General features: G+C 34.1%; 1 long non-coding RNA gene across 1 annotated transcript; it reads right to left on the reverse strand.

Annotated features, from left to right (window-relative positions):
* Positions 1-774: 774 nt before the first annotated feature.
* Positions 775-20,463, reverse strand: LOC144370302 (uncharacterized). Its single transcript, XR_013430251.1, has 4 exons — positions 20,235-20,463; positions 18,863-18,910; positions 2,878-2,971; positions 775-1,067 (listed from the first exon to the last, which is right to left on the reverse strand). It is a non-coding gene; the product is annotated as an uncharacterized LOC144370302 (long non-coding RNA).
* Between the last annotated feature and the right edge of the window lie 531 nt (positions 20,464-20,994).

The following is a 20,994-nucleotide window of genomic DNA, read 5'->3' on the forward strand; positions in this document are numbered from 1 at the left end:
TATTTTAAATCCATGAAGAGATATTTCAAAATACCAAATACACTCTTCACTCACATATATCACTTGTATTAGCAAGTAAAATAGAAGGTATAAAATTTTCTGCAAATTGAAACTTTATTAACAAGGGTGATAAATTAATGATGTTTTAGAAGATGTAATTTTTGTTTCAAAAGAGAGGGTAGACAGGTTAAACTGGATTCAGATTTTTTTTTCTTTCCAACTACGATACCTTAAATTACCCTTCATTTCACTCAATTATGACTCTTTTTTATTCTAGTAGTACTTTACCTTTCTGAAGCAGCTTTCAACTGAACATTCTACATCATTCTCAATAGTCAATATTGCTGCAAGGCTGTTCAGATAAGAATGGATGCTGGAATGTGGTTGGGACTTACCAAATATCTTCAGTTCTGTACAGGTAGATAGTTTTAGTTCTCTGAGAAGTGTTTCTATATGGAGAGTCAGAATTTCTGAAGCCACCTGTTCATATTTTTCCCCTTTATAAAACAATGTTTAGAATTCCTAAGAGGTGACTTCTAAGAATTGTTTTGAAGGTGTCATTATACTTTTAAAATCAGAATAACTTGCATCAAACAGAATTCTGATAAATTTATTTGATTAATAAATATGTCCCAGAATATACCCCATAGTGAGATTTGCACCTATTTTAAACCTGGTTATGAAACTAATTTTGAGTTATTTGCTAATGAAAACATTTTGAAAATTCCCAAATAAAGCCAGTCAGGAAATTAAATAAAGGAATTGTGGCATAAATTTAACTTTTAAAATTATTTTGTGAATTTTTATTTTTCAATACAAACACATTTGCCATCCATTTTTTTTTCTTTTACTTGTGGGGTGGGGTCATGGGAACAGTGGCTGTAGGACATCTCACATCCAAACCATAACAATTCCTCCTCCAGCTCCCAAAAGCTTCTAATCATCTCACAATGCAAAATACAGTTTTCTCATTTCTGAGAGTCTCTATAGTCAACAGTTCTGAGATTGCTCAAAGTTCAAGTCCAAAGTCTTCTCTGACGCTCAAGGCAATCTCGAACTGAGAGCTCCTGTAGAAGTAAAAGCAACTTAAAAGTATCCAATATACTGTGTTTACTTCATCATAATCTTTGTTTTAAAACTGCTATTCACAAGTACACAGCTGAGTGTTTGGAAATGACTGATTACAAGACTTGGGCTTTTAATTCACAATTGTGTGTGTATGTGTATATGCGTGTGTATATTCATGTTTGTGTGCGTGTGTGTGTGTGTGTGTGTGTGTGTGTGTGTGTGACACAGGTATACATTTGCTTGCATGAGCGTATTTGGGTTAGATATTCTACTAATTAAAGGTAATCTGTGCTCTTATGATTAAATTGTCCTCAGTGGAAAGGTTGGGCCAGACATAAAACCTTAGTCCTCAGATTTCTTTTTCAGTCAGAAAATATAAACAATGAGAACATTTGTACTTCTCATTCAATCATAGAATCAGAATCTTTCTCATGGTGTTAACAATGCAATCATTTTCATTTTTTTCAAGAACTATAAATCTAAAGAGGTGAAGTGTCAAGTTAGTGAGGAAAAGCTTTTCTAGGGTGGAAAATTCTCTTTGATAAGTTAATAATGTTCAGTGATATTTAGGTGCTTATTTCAGTAAGTGTAGAAGCTGATTCTCACTGAGAAATAAAGAGTTAAGTGACTAGAATACATTGGACATTTTTAATAAAATGAAACCAAATTAATATGTTTAATAACAGCAGTATGACATAGTAAAAGATGATAAAGTATATTGTATTGTGATTTCTCAATGGGTCACTATTAAATAGCTTAGTGTAGCATGCAAAAAAAAAACAACTTAGAAATAAATGAACTTTCAAAAGGAGGCTAAAGTTTGGTTTAGAAATCAAAAAAACTCTTTATTCTGTATGGGGTTCCTATCCCATCTTCTGAAAAGCAATAAATCTAGCTTACTGTACATTTCAGGGAGTTTTGAAGCTGAGTCTTTTTGAAATGAAACTGAATGATAATATTTTTGTAAATTTTAAAAAAGATTAGTGTACTAATTATAGATTGATAGACAAAATATTTTCTTGTTACCAGATTCGAATTGGATGACCAGAATAACTGATGAATTCATATATTTTCTTAGTACATTCAACTACAATGAAGAATTTTCACTCAGGTATTCTAATATTTCATAAAGAGCTCATAAGCAGTAAGATGCAAAGAACAGAAAAGATGTGATAGCTTATAAAAAGCACCTCTGGACCTGACCAGTATTCTCTTCTCCAAAGATATCTCTCTTTTTGAATACTGGAATAGTTTACAGATAAACTAAGATAGTTATAGGGAGTTTATACATAATTATACTTTGCATTTTTGACCTTTAGTAATGAAGAAAATCTTACCTCATTGACAGCAATTCAGAGATGTTATTTAAAAGATGCAAATGTATCTTTTAGGCTTTTACTTTCTGACAATAAGAATGAAGACTCACTTTCTTACTTAAATTCTGTTTTTATCAAATACCTTCATTCACAATGGAATAATGTTATTGAATCATTCTAAGGATAATATATTCTGCCTTCTTTGCCATAATTAATATAGATTTCCTCTCTTAACCTTATCACCAATTGCTGTTCATCTGTCATAATGGGATTTGAACACATACATAATAACTAAATCTTTATATGGTCCAATTATTGTAAATGTATTACACCAAATAGTAAAAATTTTCTTAAGGGATTTTGAGACATGGCTAAAAAGTGAGGAAATGTTATTGGGATTTTGTTAGCTGGTAGGAAAAGAAATCTTTCAGCTATCTCAAGTGATGTCAGAAAGATATTTCTGTGAACAGGGAACACAGCAGGATTTACTTACAGGTTGTCAGGGGCAGGTATGGTTGAAACTCTTCCCTGTGGTATTCATTCATTTCTTGATTGGTGTTACAATTATTTGCTTCAGCCAACATGATCTGAAATGCATACAAAAAAGCATGTAAGTATTCGAATGTTCAATGAAAATCTCAATCCTAATTAACTACAAATCAGTAAAGCCAGGTAGCCTGAGGTAGGTTAAAATGAGAACTTTGTACATGAAAGGCTATATATGCCCCTAAATCTAAGAATTTTCCTAGTTGCAAACCTCCAAATCACTCCATGCAACTTCCTTTACTTCAATTATCCTCCTAAGGGGAGTGAGAGCAGGTTAAACAAGCCAAATAGGAGTCCATATCCTCAGAGAATAAGTCATTTTTTTTTATTCACATAGTAAAAGCCATAGATCTCAATGGGAGTAGACTTCTGGCCCTGTCATCTGAGAATGTGGAGTGGAACAAAGTTAGAATTTATGCCCTTCCGATTAGTTGAATTATACCTCTGGGGCCTTAGACTTAGAAGGAGTGGAGTTCTGTTAATACTTTCTTTGTTCCACTCTTAAGAGACTTGCTTTATCAAGTTATTACTGCACTTATAGTATCCTCTCCTTCAAGATTAAAAGTTCCTTTAGGACAACAATCATGCATTATACTGTTTTGTAAGTATATTTAGGGCCCTGCAATTATATTGTGAATAGAATATGTTAAAATATACAAATAAAAAAAGAAAAGGGGAAAAGAACTATGTTAACAATTAAGAGACAGGAGGGAAGAACTCTCAAATATATTACCAGGAGGGACTATTTCAAGCATTCATAAGGATTTTAGTTCTTGCTCTTCATACATTAAATACACTTTTATTTTTCCCTTGGGTACTGGGAATTGAACTCATGAGTGCTTTGCCACTGAGTCAGATACCCAAGACTTCCTTTCCACCCCCACTTTTTTTTTTTAATTTAAAGACAGGGTCTCACTAAGTTACCTGGGGCATCACTAATTTGCTTAGTCTAGCCGTGAACTTACAATCCTTCTGCCTCAGCCTCCTTAGTCTCTGGGATTATAGGCACTTTATAGATTATAGATGCACTTGCTATGGTATATATATATATATATATTTCTGTTTCTTCTGTGGTATATATATATATAATATTTCCTGTTTCTTCTCATTTCAAGTCATTTGTTAGTTAGCATTGGCAAATAAATAATCATACATATATGTCAACTACCAAACATTCCACCTGGTGATCCAAAGTTATAGTCACCTTTTTATAAATTGAAAGTTAGTCTTCAAGACTACAATGACATCTTCCTACACAAAATGATGTACTTGGAGGAAGAACATGGAAGTCAAGGAGAGACAAGACTCAAACTACCTAGCTTACCTGCTACAACAATTACGATTTTTAACTGAGTTATATGTTGTATCTGAGTATTTTCCCATTTTAGATTATTTTATTTAATCTTACATGAAAGTTTTAGTTTATGTAAAAATTGTTGAGTTAAGTAAGATGAAAATCTTAATATACAATCACCTTTTCTCAAACAAAGAGCTTTTCTTATATTTCATAAATACCAGACATAAAAGTACATTGTTCTTTTACCCTTCTTGGAAAACTAGCTTATGGAAGAGGATATCAGTTATTTAGGGTCTTTCCCTATGTCCATGTCCTGTAAATTAACTGTGTTGAATATGAACCAAACCTGCAGACAGACAAGTAATGGAGAAGTCTGCAGTTCTTTACTTTCTGACATATTTTTGAGAGAAAACCATCATCATATTATTTTTTGTAAAGAGAAAGAGAGAGAGAGAGGAGAGAGAGAGAGAGAGAGAGAGAGAGAGAGGAGAGTGGAGAGAGAGAATTTTAATATTTATTTTTTTAGTTTTTCAGCGGACACAACATCTTTGTTTGTATGTGGTGCTGAGGATCGAATCTGGCAGCGCACATGCCAGGCAAACACACTACCACTCGATCCACATCCCAGGCCATATTATTTTTTATAATATTTTATTTTATATATTAAAGTGTTCATAATAATTTCTGTTCATTCAGTAACAACTCCAACATCAGATTAGTAAAATATTTTCTATGATATTTTCTTTATTCTGAGAATGAATAACTAGGTACCTAGTTTAGTCTCTTTAGTTCAGTAAATAATCATCGTGTCAATATCATTCACACATCAAATAAAGTGTAACTGAAAGAGTTGAGCATGTTTAGCCTGTGGCTAGTGTATTTTATGTTGGATAATCTCATCAAATTTCTCCATAGTTACTCTCACTTCTTATATACTCTAGTAATAAAAATTTCTAAGATTGTTCCTTTTGATGAGAGAAGGGTGCTAAGAAATTTGTTATAATTTGTAAAATATATTAGTTTTCTTAAAAAATACTTGTCCTAAGTATTCTATACTATTTCATTTCTTAACTAGAAAATTATCTCACTTTCTTGGAGTTAACATAATTTGCTTTTTATTTTTTTTAAAAAATAACAAATTATCTTAATATTTGCCTGATAACACTTTTACTCATGAAATGATACTAAAAGCTTTATATTAATTTTTGTAAAATTATGTTTTCTTCAATGTATAATTAAGAAAATGGCATGCTCAAGATATGGTATAGTGTAATCTGTTTTAGCTCAAGCTGCCATAACAAAAAAAACTATAACCCAGATGATAAAGTCTGAGATAAGAGTTTTAGCATGATTGGATTCCAGTGAATACTCTTTTCCTATTTGCAGATGGTTCTCTTGTGTGTTCACATGGCCTTTCCTTGATACATGAGACCTTTCTCATCTTACAAGGTCACAAATCCTATCAAATTAGAACCCTACCATTGCAACCTCATTTAACATTTAAGAATGCTGCAGATATTCCCCCAGAAACTGTATAAGGCAGAAAATAAAGCCATGACATCTTTAAAGTGCTAAACCTAGAGGGGTCATATTGCCAAAAATATTAGAATTATATTAATTGATTTTTGATGTTCAGTCTGGGATGTAGGAAGTTTGGAAGGCATCACTCCCTTCTGGCAGCAACTAAAAAGATGAACAAACTGAAAAATCAACAACCCAGATACATCAGGGGAATGAATTCCAGAGCAAACTTGTGCCCCTTAAATTGGAGAAACAGACACACACATGGACCATCACAACTGACTTGAACAGAAACTCATGGGTAGAAACCACCACAGGAGCCAATGCTAAAGTAATTGACAGGAGGTAGAGGCTCAGAGTGGACAAGTGTGAGAGATAAATCTTGGAGGGCCTTGGATATTTTATGAATTTCACCCCTAGAAGAGTCATCAGGTCCACACAGTGAACAGTGGAGATATCCCCCCCCACCCACCCCCTGCCATGTTTCTAGCAGGAGCAGGCAGAAATTTTTTTTGAAATCCTGGAAAATATACTGTCCTTGATAAGGTCTGCCCTTAAGGGAAACATTTTTTTTTTTTTAACCAGAATATATAAACTATTGCTTTTGTTGTTGTTTTGTTTCTTAAAAATTGTAACTAAGCTGGGGGAAGGGAAATACCAAACTCCATCCCACTCTTGTCATTTTGTACAGTCTAGGGTGGTGATAGGGGGAGGAGCACTTGTGATGTTCACAGTCCAGAGTCATGGACTCGCTAAAAGACTGAGATGTAATGATAGGACTATGGCATGCTAAAGGCTAATTTACTGTAGTTCTCTATGCAGCACATTTGCTTCACAATCAAGTCGAAAAATTATAAGGGACACAGAAATACAAAAACACATAACTTGAAGATGCGTGGAAAATATCAGATCTAGATTCAAATAAGGTAAGGATATTATAATTATGAGACCCTAAATGTAAAACAATTCGGAGGTGGTTTTAAGAGGGCAGAACATAGAAAGTTGCTTTCCTGGCTGTTCCATGACATGAAAGCAAGAAAGCAGACAGACAGCTTCTCGGCAAAGTGGGTGAACAAAAGAAAGGTGGGGGGGGGATTTTCTGGAATTTAATACTGAGCCTTCAAAGCAGATCAGGGACTCAAGAAGTTGGATATAAATAAGGAAGAAATCCATATCGCCACAGCAGATGTCATGGCCAGAGGCACCACCCAGAGTGGTCCCTCCATGTGCAAAGCAGAGGGAAAAGGAAATTAAAAGAACCCATATTTTTAGGAAGCCTGAAGGGTGTCCATGTATGAAGAGTTTAGAGATCAAAGACACTGCATGACTAAACCGAAAGGTGTACTGTACAGTATCCTTGTATGGATCCTTGTATGGAAAAGATGTTGCATCTCTCCCAGAGGCATGTGGAGAATAGAGGAAAAAACAATTCTGCAGCTGAGGTGTGGGGTTCAGCAGCTGAGGGAGCCAATTCCTGGCAAACCAGAGATTGACCCGAAATACAGGCCTGGCAAACCCATATGGCATGACATATAGTATGCCTAAGTGAGCCAGAAAAAATCAAACATGGGAAGACGTTTACTCAGGGGACAACTGGTCGTAGAAACCCACCAGACTCTCCTCCTCCCATCTCCAATCTAGCTGATTACAGGACCAGCTGGAAGAAATATGCCTGGCCAGGAATTCAGAAGGGCAAGGGTGGGAGATTGAATTTGAAGACTGAATCTGAGACCAAAAAATGCATGGTCCACAGGTAAGTAGTGGACTAAGAATTGGATCCTGCACCACATGAGTGGAACTCAGGGGAGATCCCTAGGGTATCGTCTTCCAGCATTGGCTGGCAAAATTGCTGGGCCTTGAAGGTGCATTGATTTAAAATCTCCAAACTAACTTGAATTCAGAGAAGAGACTGGATCCTGCCTAAGTCTAAACCTCACCTCTAGAAATTCTATCTTCAGTATTACCTCTCTCATATTAGCAACCCTACCCTGAGGGTGGAGCAAGAACAATACAACCTCACCTAATACTGCTGAGAGAGAAACTGAGAGTCTTTTGAACTTCAACAGAAATAACTTTTTAACTTTTCGTAGAGTTTTTTTAATTTTCTCTGTTTAATTGTGACCTTAATAGTTCAGGGACATTTACACATATTCATATTTTTTTTCTCACTTTTTAGAATTTACAAAAAAATGTTATGTTTTGTGGGTAAGTTTTTTGAGAACTAGGATGTTTGACTAGTGTATTTGGGATTGGTTTTATATTCTTTTACTTTTATTTTTTATAATTTTAATTTCTAAAATTTTTATTCTCTGTTTTTTTCCTCCTATTTTTCTGCTTCCGTTGATTCTCTTTCTTGCTTTTCTTTTGCTAAAATTCTCTATCATTCTCTATTTCACTCTTCCTTTAATTTTTTACTTTAATCTTCTCTCCTACTCTCTCAGATTCATCATATCCTGCATCACTTCAGTTCTCTCCCTGTCCACAATTCAAAATTATAAACCCTTTTGCAAATTTACAATTTTTATTGTAGGCAATAAATAATCATACCATTTCTGTTTATGGTGACAACATTGTAGACACCATAGCAGGGAATATTCTGTTTAATTCTGCATATTGTTTGCATGGGTTGTTGTTATTATTTGTCTCCCCATAAATGGTGAGTTACTGGAAACCTTCAAGGACACTATAAGTCTACTGGGTAGAAACTGTACTGCCTTAGATCCGTACTGCTTGAGGGGTACACACACAAACAACATGAAAAAATCAAAGGAACAAATCACCCCAAACAAACCAAGATCCTCCAATAATAGAATCCAATGACACCGTAGTGAAATAAATGTCAGAGAAAAAGGTTAGAATGTATATAGAATGTATATATCTGTGAGAAAAAGTATGATTTAAGGAGTCACATCAGAGAGAAAATATAGGAAGTGAAAGCTCACTTCAATAAAGAGATAAAGATTCTAAAAAAGAAATCAAACAGAAATCCTTGAAATGAAAGAATCAATAAACCAACAAAAATTCAATGGAAACCATGACCAATAGCCTAGATCATCTGGAGTACAGAATTTCAGGCAATGGAGACAAAATATATAATTTGAAAATGAAGTTGACTATGGAGAAAAGATGGTAAGAGACCATGAACAGAACTTCCAAGAAATGTGGGATAACCTGAAAAGATCAAATTTAAGATTTTTTGGGGGGCGGGGGAATAGATGAAGGCTCATAGATACAAACCAAAAAAATGCACAGTCTTTTAAATGAAATGTTATCAGAAAATTTCCCTGACCTAAAGAATGAAATGAAAAATCAAATGCAGGAAGCTTATATGAACCAAATATGCAACAGATCCACATCAACACACATTATTATGAAAATGCCTAACATATTGAATAAGGATAGAATTTTAAAGGCTACCATAAAAACATGACAGGTTACCTTTAGAGGGAAACCAATACAGATCTCACCTAATATCCCAACCCACACCCTCAAAGCTAGGAGGAGTTGCTGGAATAATATATATAAGCTCTTAAAAAAATTGATGCCAATCAAGAGTACCAAGCAAAATTAAGCTTCATAATTGACAACAAAATAAAAACTTTCCATGAAAAACAAAAGTTAAAAGCATTCACAACTTCAAAGCCTGCACTATAAAGCATATTCATTAAAATTTTTCATGATGAAGAAATGAGAATTAAAACTGAAAACCAGCAAAGGAAGGAACCATATTAGAAGAACAGTCAATCAAAGGGAAATTAATTCAAACTAAAAAAACATAAATAAGTAAAATGACCTGGAATAAAAGTCATTTCTCAATAATAACATTGGATGTCAATGCCTTCAACTCACCAAACAAAAAACAGACTGGGAGATTGGATTAAAAATCAAGACCCAACAATATGCTGTCTTCAAGAGACTCACTTTATAGGTAAATACATCCAAATTGAAGGTGACAGGGTAAGAAAAACATATCATTCATATGATCTTGTAAACAAGCAGGAATTTCAATCTTCATGTCAGATGAAGTGGACTTCAAGCCAAATTACTCAGAAGGGACAAACAAGGCCATTTCATATTTTTAAAGGGAATTATACATCAAGAAAACATAACAATTATGAATATTTATGTCCCAAACAATGGAGGATCTATGTACATCAAATAAAACCTTCTCAATTTAAAGAATCATATAAATCACAACTCAATAATACTTTGTAGTTTTAACAGACTTCTCTTACCACTGGATAGGTCCTGCAAACAAATACTACATAAAGCAACTATAGAACTAAAAAAAAAATTACAGTTAATAATTTTGACTAAACACACATATATAGAATATTTCATCCATCAATGACTGAATAAACTTTCTTCTCAGCAGCATATGGATACTTCTATAAAATAGATATATTTTTGCATGTAATTGTTTTTGAATTTTCATCAAATATTAGTTAGGCATATTTATTTGAGGCAAGTTCAAGGGTCTCTTTTTTTTCCTTGACAATAGACCGTATCTTAGGACATAAAGCAAATCTTAGCAAATACAAAAAACAAAGCAGGTGGGCAGGAAGAGAGAAATAATTTCTTGTATTCTATCAGATCATAAAGGAAAGAAATTAGAAATCAACAATAAAAAATAGAAGTTACTGTAACACCTGGAACCTAAAAAATATGCTATTGGACAACCAATAGATGGCAGAAAAAAATCAGGATTAAAATTTTAAAAAATACTTAAAGGTAAATGAAATTGTGATACAACATATCAAAATCTCTGGGACACTATGAATACAATTTTAAGAGGAAAGTTCAATGCATTGAGCTCATTTATTAAAAGATAGAAATTCTGTAACCAAAAAAATAACCTAACATACCTTATTTTTCAGTCTTATTTTTCTCTTTCAGTTTTCATTTTAGTTATGATAGCTCCTTTGTCTTTCTATATAAATTTTAGAATAATTTTGTCTTATATTTTAAATCTGTGAGTTACTTTGTGGAAAATTTACACACCTTCACTGTAATGAATCTTCCAACCCAAGAACATGCTATTTATCTATATTTAAATTTTTTTGAATCTTTTCTCACAATTGCATATGTATCAATATACAAGACCTTGTGTGCATTGTTAGATTTATACCTACATATTTAATTTTTGAGTGATCATGAATGGTATTATATGTTTAATTTTGGGACTATATTATTATTGTTGGCATATGGACATAGAGGGGTTTCCCTTTGTTTGGTGGATATGTTTATACTATAGCCTGCAAATGCAATGAATTCACTTTCTAGTTCTACTGGTATTTTTCTAGATAATTTGTATTTTCTATATAGATAACCATGTTATTTGCAAATAGGAAGAACTTCATTTCTTCATCTAACCTGGATACCTTATTGCACTAGTTAGAACTTTAAACATATATTGAATAGCAGTGATTAAAGTTGACATCATTGTTTTATTTTAGATCTCAGAGGGAAAGTGTACACCTGTTCACCATTAAATATAATGTTTGTTGTATGTTTGTATATCCTTATTTTAATTGAAAACGGAATAGATATTTGTGGCATAAAGCCTTGTTTTGAAACAGAGGTACATTGTGCAAGGGTTAAAGCCAGCTAATCACATAATCTATAAAAGTGAACTACATCTTGTTGGTGGATGCTGTTGTTGAATACCTCAATATTCTTGCTGATTCTCTGGGTTTTTTTCTATTAATAATAGGGAGAGTAAAAGAAGGAAGTCACAAAAGTTAGATGCAGTATGATTCTGTTTATATGATAATCTCACAGATATACTATAGTTAAAAAGGCACAGACCAGGGATTCCCAGAGACTTGGAGGTGAAAGAAGATGTTACTACAGAAAGATTTCTTGAGTAATATTTTGGGTGCTGAAACCGTTCTGTATCCTTATTTTGATGGTGAATACACATACATACACCTGTGTCACACCAAAAATAAGTAAAACTCATTTGCACTAGTTTTTAAAATATAAAATTAAAAAATTAAAGTAAAAGGACAAATAGTTACCTGGAAAATAAACACATAATAAGTTAACATTTAAATAATTCAATATAAATATTCATAAATAGACAAACAATAATAATGAATAATTTACAAAGGAAATATAGATGGCCAAATAACATTCAGAAAACAATTAAAATAACTATTATAAATATGTATATGAATAATTAAAATAAGAGAAATAATTTTTATAACATTTAAGAATGGCAATCTTTTTATTCTTTTTATATAAGTTTTTTATTAAAAAAAATACAAAAAGGTTAAAAAAAAAAAAAAGAAACAAGAATCCTCAAGGATGTAGGTACCAGATAGGACAGAGGATAGCTAGAAAAGAAAGCCTTAGGATCATTTGAGATTTAATACCTGATTTTAAAAGGTGTACCTCAGCTATACAGCTTAGTTTTCCATTGACCCAGCTTCCTCTGTTCCACCAATTACAAACATGGCACAGCTAGCTGTCTTGCATTGCAAGGCCTCAGCTCGAGGAGCCCATGTACACATTTGTCATTGTAACAGTGCTCTTGACCAACTAGAAGGAGCTTCACCTGCATTATGGTCTCATTCCAGGTCCATGCCTCATCTCCTTCACTGTGTTTGATATGGTTTCACCCCTTGAAAATATTGCCACTTCACCATAAAGTCTTATGTTTAGTAAATCGTTCTCTGCCCCACCTTTCACATGTAGCTGAAAAATAACCAGTTAAGGAGAGAACATTTAACATTGTGAACTTTAAACTCTGCAGAATTATTACCCATTAAATGTTCATCAGCTAATGGTCACTAAATTTATATACAAAAGAAATTACATATTGAATACTACAAAAACACAGTAAAGACTGAAGTTTTTCCATGTCTGCTCAGGAAGTCTCTTCACTCCTAAGCTTCACATAGAATATAGTCTTTTGGGTGCCAGTGTACTATTACTATTTCTCCTCCTTTTGATCTTTTTGTTTCCCTGTGCCAGAATTTCCAGAGCCTTCTCACTCAGATACCATCTTTTTGTATTCCATTTTAAAGAGCTTAAAGGATGCTTGCTGAAGGAAGGACACTGCCTGCCTAATGTTTTGTCTGTTTCTCTGTCTAGTCAAGCCCAGGAACCCCCTCATTTTGGAAATCTCTTTTTTAAGCTTGTTGCACTTATCAGCAGGTGACTGGTCCTTGAATTCTTCCATATTGGATTCTGTGTCATGAAATGATTCCTTCAGACAAATTAACAGCTTCAACTCATTCCTTCTTTTGCCAGTGTTCTTCAGCATACTTCTCTGCATTTTTAGCCATATTTTCAATATCATCTTTGCTTAATCCACCAGAAGACTAGATTACAATCTGCTGCTCATGTCTGATGCCCTTATCTTTTGTAGAAACATTAAAGACTCTATTAGCATCCATGTCAAATGTAACTTCAATCTGAGGAATTCCACAAGGGGGGATTCCAATCAAAGTAAACTAAGCAGTTTGTTGTGTCCAGCTCTCTCTCATCTTCTCTCTCCACTTCAGTCTGCCCAGCAGCAGCAGTAGAAAGCACTGGGTTCTTTTTGTTTGGGTAGTGTTCCTGTTTATAAGTTTGGTAAGGTGCTTTCTAGAGTTTCAATACTCAGAGATAGAAAAGTGACATCCAGGAGAAGCACATCTGTGATATCACCAACCAATGAACCTCCCCAAATGACAGCTCTAATGACCACAAACTCATCAGGATTGCCAAATTTACTTGGGGCTTGGCCAAAAAATGTCTTGCACAGTTTGTAAAACCGTGGGCATCCTAATCCTGCCACCAACAGGAAACACGTCTCCTCTGTTGTTCTGGTTGATTTCTGTATCCTGCATAGCTTTTGACATGGAGTAATGATCCTTTTGATCAAATCAGTGATAATCCCCTCAAATTGACTCTTCATCAGCTTCATATTCAAATGCTTGGATCCAAAAGCATCTATTGTTATATACAGCAAGTTTATGTCAGTCTGCACAGATGAGGAGAGTTCACATTTAGCTTCTTGTACCCTTTGAAGTGCTATGCTGTCTTGTTCAAATCAACCCCTGTCTCTCTCTTGAGCTCCTTCACAATGTGTTCTAAAAAGTCTTCACCACCCAAGAAAGTGTCCCCATTGGAGCATTTCACTTCAAATATTCCTTCCTGAATTTCCAGGATAGAAATATCAAAAGTTCCACCACCTAAATAATACACAGCAAAATTTTGTCTTCATAATTTTATTAATCACTCATTAAGTTTAGTTATCTGGCCAGCATCCTTAGTGGCCTGTCTCTATAAGTCACTGAAATAAGCAGCTACTCTAATCATAACATTTTTGCTGTGTAGCCCAAGTAATTATCTGCAGTTTCTTTCATTTTTATCAACACAAATGCTCCGATCTGACTTGGAGAATAGAGTTTTCCATGAGTCTCAACTCAGGCGTCATCGTTGGAGGTAAAGACAATTTTGAAGGGAACATTTCTAATGTCTTTCTGTACTTCAGGGTCATCATAGCTCTGGCCAGTGAGACACTTGGTGGCATAGAACATATTGTTTGGGTGGGTGATAGCCTGTTTCTTTTCTGGCATGTCAAAGAGTTGTTCATCATCTGCTGTAAAGGAAACAACAGGAGGGAAGTTCTGGATACTTCAGCATTTCCCAACACCTTTGGTTGGTTGCCCTCTACAACCAACACACAGAAGATGGCAGTAGCCAAATCAATGCCAAAAACTGCACCCTTGATTGCTTCTTTTGCAAAATTCCTCCTTGAAACAAACCAAAAAGCCTCATGGCTAAGACCAGTCCAGCTATCCTGGTGGCTGGCAGTTGTGAGGACACCAGAGGCAGCAGTGCCCACAAGATGGATTGTGGAACCTCAGTTGGCACCTGCCTTTAGACCCAGGGAACAAGAGGCAGAAAGGTACCCTTGGCCCCTGGAGAAGCACAGCAGAGCAGTGCTGGCATTTCTGGGACCCTCCAATGTAGAGTGCTGGGACAGGTACTTAGAATACCAATCACTTATGAAGGATCAAGGATGTGAAGAAGTGAGTTTGATAGTGCACTTTTTGTGGAAACATAAGGAAATATACATCAAAAATGTAAATATACAGTTTCTTTTACCTAGTTTTATAGACTCATTATACTGCTACAAATTCATCATAATAAGAGTTGGATTACTTTGGAAAGTCATATCTAGAAGAAGGCTGACTAATATTATTTATAATAGAAAAAATTCAGAAACATCCTAAGTTATTCATCAATACAAGATGGTAAACAACATAGTTAAGTGCAATACAGTCCTATGAATCATTAAAAAAAATTGGAAGGTATGTTATTTACATATACACACAAATATGCATGTAAATTTGTATGTGTGTACACACATATGAATTTACAAGTACAAATAACTATGAATACTTTGTTAAACTTGAAAAATGAAGGACAAAATTAGCAGGTATGTATTTATAGATGGTTTCTATGTCCCACTTTCCCCCCAACTCCTAGAATCTTAAGGATGTTTTTAATATTGTGTGAAGTCTGCTACTGTTCTTTTTACCCATTCTTAGCCCATTCTCTTTCTTCAGAGGTGACATTAGTTAAAATCCTTGGATTCTTAGGGTTTAGAGAGAAGCTAAAGGGTTTTCAGAGGGCTGTTTTCATCCAAGAAATTATAGTTAATATATCATTAGCCATTAGGGGGACGAGACATAAAATGTAGGGTGGGCTAGTGTTATTATTTTAACAGATTTGTTAGGGATTTATTTTCACACAATAAAATGCACTTGTTTTAAACAGTTTAGTGAGTTTTAGCAAAATGTGTAGAGCACTGAACCTTCCACCAAATCAAAATATGAATGTTGCTCCTCGTGTCACTTTCAAGTTCATCTCTTCCCTATCCCAGTTCCAGGCTTCACTGACCTGCATTCTGTCTGTGTAGTTCTGATTTTTTTTCCCCCTTAGGGTTTCTATAACTGGAATCAAACAGTATGTAGTCTTTGGCTTTCTTTTTTTTTTTTTACTCAGCATAACATTTTAAAACTTCATCCATGTTCTATATATTCATCTTGTACCTTTTTATTTCTTAATGATGTTATTTTTAAAAACAGACACAATTTGTTTTACTTGTCGGCATTTGAATTGGTTTCTGTTTAGGGCTCTTCTGTATATTGTTCCAGCAAAAAAAAAAAAATGCTTTTCAAAGCTTTGTGTGGATATGTTTCCATGTTTTATGGATAAAGACTGGACCATATGGCACATGTAAATTTCCTAGTCTCGTTTCCAGCCCTGAGTACATTTGGAAAATTTCACTTGGTCAAAGTGTCCTCAGAAACCACACTTGAAGCTGACTTCCTTTCAAAGGTAGACATCTCTTTTTTTCTATCTGCTTTTCATCAGACTCCATGTAGTCTGCTAGAATCACATGTAGCTTATAGACAGCCATTTCGTATTTACATTTTTAGAGGCTTCTTATTTAGATTTTCAGATCTCAGACCTTCTGTGGCTGTTTTGCGTACAAGATTTTCTTCCTAAATATCCAGCTGGTCTACCATTTCCTTGTACTCTTAACATCTGTGACTTCGAGCTGCTGAAACGGGTTCTTCATCTCTTGGTTTGAGAAGATGTAGGGGTTTGTGAAGCGTGCAAGTAAAGTGAATAACTAACTCACACCTTTTAATACAGCTCTTTAAAAGTTAGCTTTTTTCAGTATTTTGCATGACTTTTATAGTTTTCAGTGACTCCAAGTAGTTATTTTTCATAATCTTGTCCAGATTTAAAATTATTATGTATAGGAAGAAATATCTGGTGTTAACAGACAGGTCTGTTTTTCTTTTGTTTGTATTTCTTTACAAAAACAATTCTAGAAATGTTAAATATTAGTTATGAGATAGTGGTAGAATTTCAGATTATTTTTATTTTTTTATATATCTTGATTTTTCTACATGACTATATGCAAACTTTATAATCAGAAAAGATATTTCATTTATTACTTTCATTTTGTAAGAGTTTTTAAGAAAAAGAACACTGCAATTTGGAACTGAGATGTAATTTTAGAGAATGTTAAAGTGCTTTAACAAACAGAAAAGAATTGTTTTGTAATTAGTATGATTTTATATCTAATCCAAAACCTCCCATTAAGGTGGTACTTGAAAAGATTGGTTGGGCTTTCACTCTCAAGTTTACCATTTTGTCTTATTTATGCAATTAATTTGTATTAATATAATGCATTTTTAATAATATGAAATAATGTAGTTCATATTATCTGACTAACTTCAGTTATAATTAATATAATTTGGCTGCTTATTTAAAGTTTATAGTATTATTTATTTTGAGAGTATCTCTTGACCAAAAAAAAATTACATACATAATAATAGCTGTTACACAATGAGAAGTCCCAACAGTTTCACAAATTCTCTGTACAAGTTTAGACTGTAGAATGCACAAAACAGACTTATTAAATGAATTCCAGTATGAATCCCCTTTTATGGATTAGGAAACAGAGGTTTAAAAGATTGGATATTTCTCTAGGACAGTGAAATTAGCAAAAAAAGGAGAGATGGAATTCTTTGGCTTTGACCCAGACAGTCTGGCTGTACACTGGCCCTCTCTAGCAGAATTACATAATATTATGGAGAAATGTGAGTGTGGGGTGAGGCACAAGTTCTCAAAATTAAATGGTGGAAAATATTGCTAAAAAGAAGCTAGATATCTCCTTCAGAGATATAAGAAAGCTAAATTGAGCTAACATTTTCCCAGGGTGCTTTAGATGTGTTCCAAATTAAAGGCAAGATGATGTCTGAAATTCCTTCCAGATCTATAATTCAGTATCTTGGTTCTCAGCTATTTTGGCCTAAGGAAAAATTTTGAAGAAAATAACTTCTCACACCCTGCCCCCCAGAAGCTGCCTATTTTTTTCAACCTTGACACTCAGTTCTCCCTTCATTTATATTTCTTAAAAAGCCAGGCTGTTAATTAAGGTTTTGTTTTTTTGTTTTTTGTTTTTTAGTGAAGAAAACATGAGGGACTTACAGAAGTTTCTCATTTTTCTCTACTAGCCATTCTCCTTCTCCTTTCTCCTTCTCCTTTTTTTTTTTTTTTTTTGCACTAAAACCTCTTGAGCAGTACCTGCATACAATACTGCCTAGTCAAACCACATTTCCCTGCTTTCCAAATAGTTAAGTGTGACATCAGGACTCTCTTCTCACCAGAATAATGTAAACAGAAGTGAATTATGCAATTGAAGTTTCATAAACAGAAACCTCTAGCTGTCTCCCCTAACTCCCCAAAACACACAGACAACAATAAACAACATTTTATCCAAAATAACTAAAGGAGAGTATCTGAGAACACCAAAGAAGGAGTAGAAATCTTACAGAGCACAGAGACAGAGGACAGCACTACAATGAAGGAAAGGAAGCATCTTGCCTATAATGACCCATCCCCCTGGTTGAGATCGTGATTTGTATGAAATAAGGAATAAGTGAGGTTTAGTCTCTGTTGTAGCAACTAGCCTGTACCCCCAGCATTAGTACTTCAGCAGATAGTTAACCTTTTTAACTGGCCACATGACTTGTGGGCCAATCAATAACTTTATTGAGGCTCAGTTTCTTCATCTCCTAAAAAAAACAAAAACAAAAAAAATTCTCTTTCTACTTTTCTGATTTTGTGTGTGATTTCTGTATAACAAATATAAGAATTCTGGAAACATTTTTCTGTATACTAACTTAACATCATTTTCAGTAAATTACAACTCAAACACTTTAAAAACAAAGTAGAAACACAAACTAGAATAACAGATGTTTCTTGTGTTAAGCTTTATTTTCAAGAACCAATCATACACTTTTCTGTGCCATTTCTTAAGAATTCTTTTGAGATAAAGAACTATTATATCTAAAATGTTTATAAAACTGCTACTTGTTTATTTTTAACAGGACAAATATAAAGCTACCACAATAGAAGAGTAAGTAAGCAAATAATAATATGCTATTTTTGTAAATATTATACAAACAGGTACTTTTGGATATATTGGAGGGTTTTAGTCTTTTATTTCTTTTCAGTGCTGAGGATCTAACTAGGGGCCTTTCACATGTTCTACCACTGAGCTACACCCCATCCCTGGATATAGTTCTCTTACCTTTCAGAACCATCCTGGTCTGTGTCACAAGAAGTTGACCTGCTTGGTCTTTTATCAGCATTTTTTTTTCAGTTGGTCATGGCAATGAGAAAGAGATCAGAATGAAGGAGAAAATTAAAACATGAGCATTTACTCTCCATATTCCCTCATTGCAGTGTCACTGAACTTGGTCTGGGATTCTCTATCCAAAGCCGAGATTTCTGTCACTGACATCTGCACAGAGCACTAGAACTTTACTATCTCTGAGTTGAATAACTGTTCTCACCCTCACCCTGTTAGTTCTTGGATTGGAAATAGTACCTGTACTTTGTCTTAAAATCTTGTACTACCTCTTTGGTCTCTTTATTTCCAGCTCACATCTTAAGGATTTATTTCTTTATTAAGATGTTCTCTTTTTCTTTTTTAATTATTATTTAAAAAACTGAAAGATAAAATCATGTGGGTTTATGAGGTACAATATGGTGTTTTGAAGTATATACACATTATAAAGTGGTTAAATTTAGATAATTAACAAATGCATTACCTCACATTGTTATCAATTTGTAATGAGAGCACTCATCGACTTTCAGCCTATTTCAAGAGTAAAATGTATCATCTTTAGCCATAGTCACCATGCTGTATAATAGAACTCTTGAGCTTATTCCCCCTATCTAACTGTAATTTCTAAATTACCTAATTTGAGTATGCTATCTATTTTCTCCTGGGACTTTGGATGGTACATAGGTAGAAAATAATTTTATATACTACCATCATTAGTATATAAAATACACAAGGCTAAAGGTGAAATGGGAAAACAGAATCAATGAAATACTATGCTATGGTGATTAAATTAAAGGAGAACATATCTCCCTCCTAAAGTTGATTTGCTATTCGCTTAGTTATCTTAATAGCTAAAATAAAAAAATTTAAAAAGTAAAATTGTTGCTAGGATATTGTCAGGTGGATTTCCTTAGCTTTTCTTTATAACCAGATGATAATGAATCATTAACATATTGAATTTATGTAAATCACCCTAATCATCTTCTTTCTCTTTTTCTGCTCCCAGGCCACAGAGAACTGCCAAAGGAAATTTTGGAGCCAGGCTGACTTAGCAGAGTTCTTCATTTAAAGCAAAGGGGGCAGACTCTGACTGATTCACCAGAAAGGGGGTTTATTAAGTAGATATCAGGAGCTCACAAATTTCTTGAGAAAAGAACAATATTCAAGAACTAGGCTCAAAAGAAGCTTCCAGGAATGTGATCCAAACTTCTGAACTGACTTAACATAAAGATTTTTCTCATACATACCACTGAGCATTGGATCCCAAAACTATATGACTTTGCTACAAACTCCACTGCTACGAAAACCTTGACTGCCTTATAGTCACCATCACCTGGTAAAATCAAATGACTGTCACCATTCCTGCAGCATGGTGGACTCCGTGGCTCTCTTCTGAGCTGAATCTCATGGCAGATCTCACAATTGGTGAAGGTTTATTATTTGCTAGCATTTGAGCCACAGGGAATACTGGGAAATTGGATTCCAAATTCCCTTTTGGGGAAATAAGACATAGATATTGTTCCAAATGTAGGAGAGGTATTTGTTTACTAGAGCTGCCAGTACCAGAGATTGGATGGCTTAGGCAATAAGATTTTATTTTCTCACAGTCCTGAAAGCTGGAATTCCAAGATCAATGATTCACCCATGTCAGTTTTTTGTGTCTCTCCTTGTTTTGTAAATGATTACTTTCTCTTTGTGTCCTCACATGGTCTTTCCTGTACTTAAAGTCGTGTTCCAGTCTTATAAAGACACCAGTCATATTGAATTCAGGTCTATCTGTATGACTTATTGTATAGTAATTACCTTCTCAAAGGCCCTGTCTCCAAATACAGTCACATTCAGAGGTATGGGGGCTTACAACTTCAGGGTATGCGTTTTGGACACAACACAATTTAATCAACAGCATCAAAGTATTTGAAAAAATATATCAATGAGTGCATGATCCTGCATGAGACCATGGATAAGAAAAAATTGCTCTTATGACAATCAGAGAAATGTGAAAATCGCTCGTGTTTTGGACAATTATGATTTATCAGTGTTAAATTTATTAAACTTGATCATTTTAATGTGTTTTTATAAGAAAGCTTTTGGTT

This window comes from Ictidomys tridecemlineatus, chromosome 2 (assembly GCF_052094955.1).
Source record: "Ictidomys tridecemlineatus isolate mIctTri1 chromosome 2, mIctTri1.hap1, whole genome shotgun sequence".
NCBI classification, from domain to species: Eukaryota; Metazoa; Chordata; class Mammalia; order Rodentia; family Sciuridae; genus Ictidomys; species Ictidomys tridecemlineatus.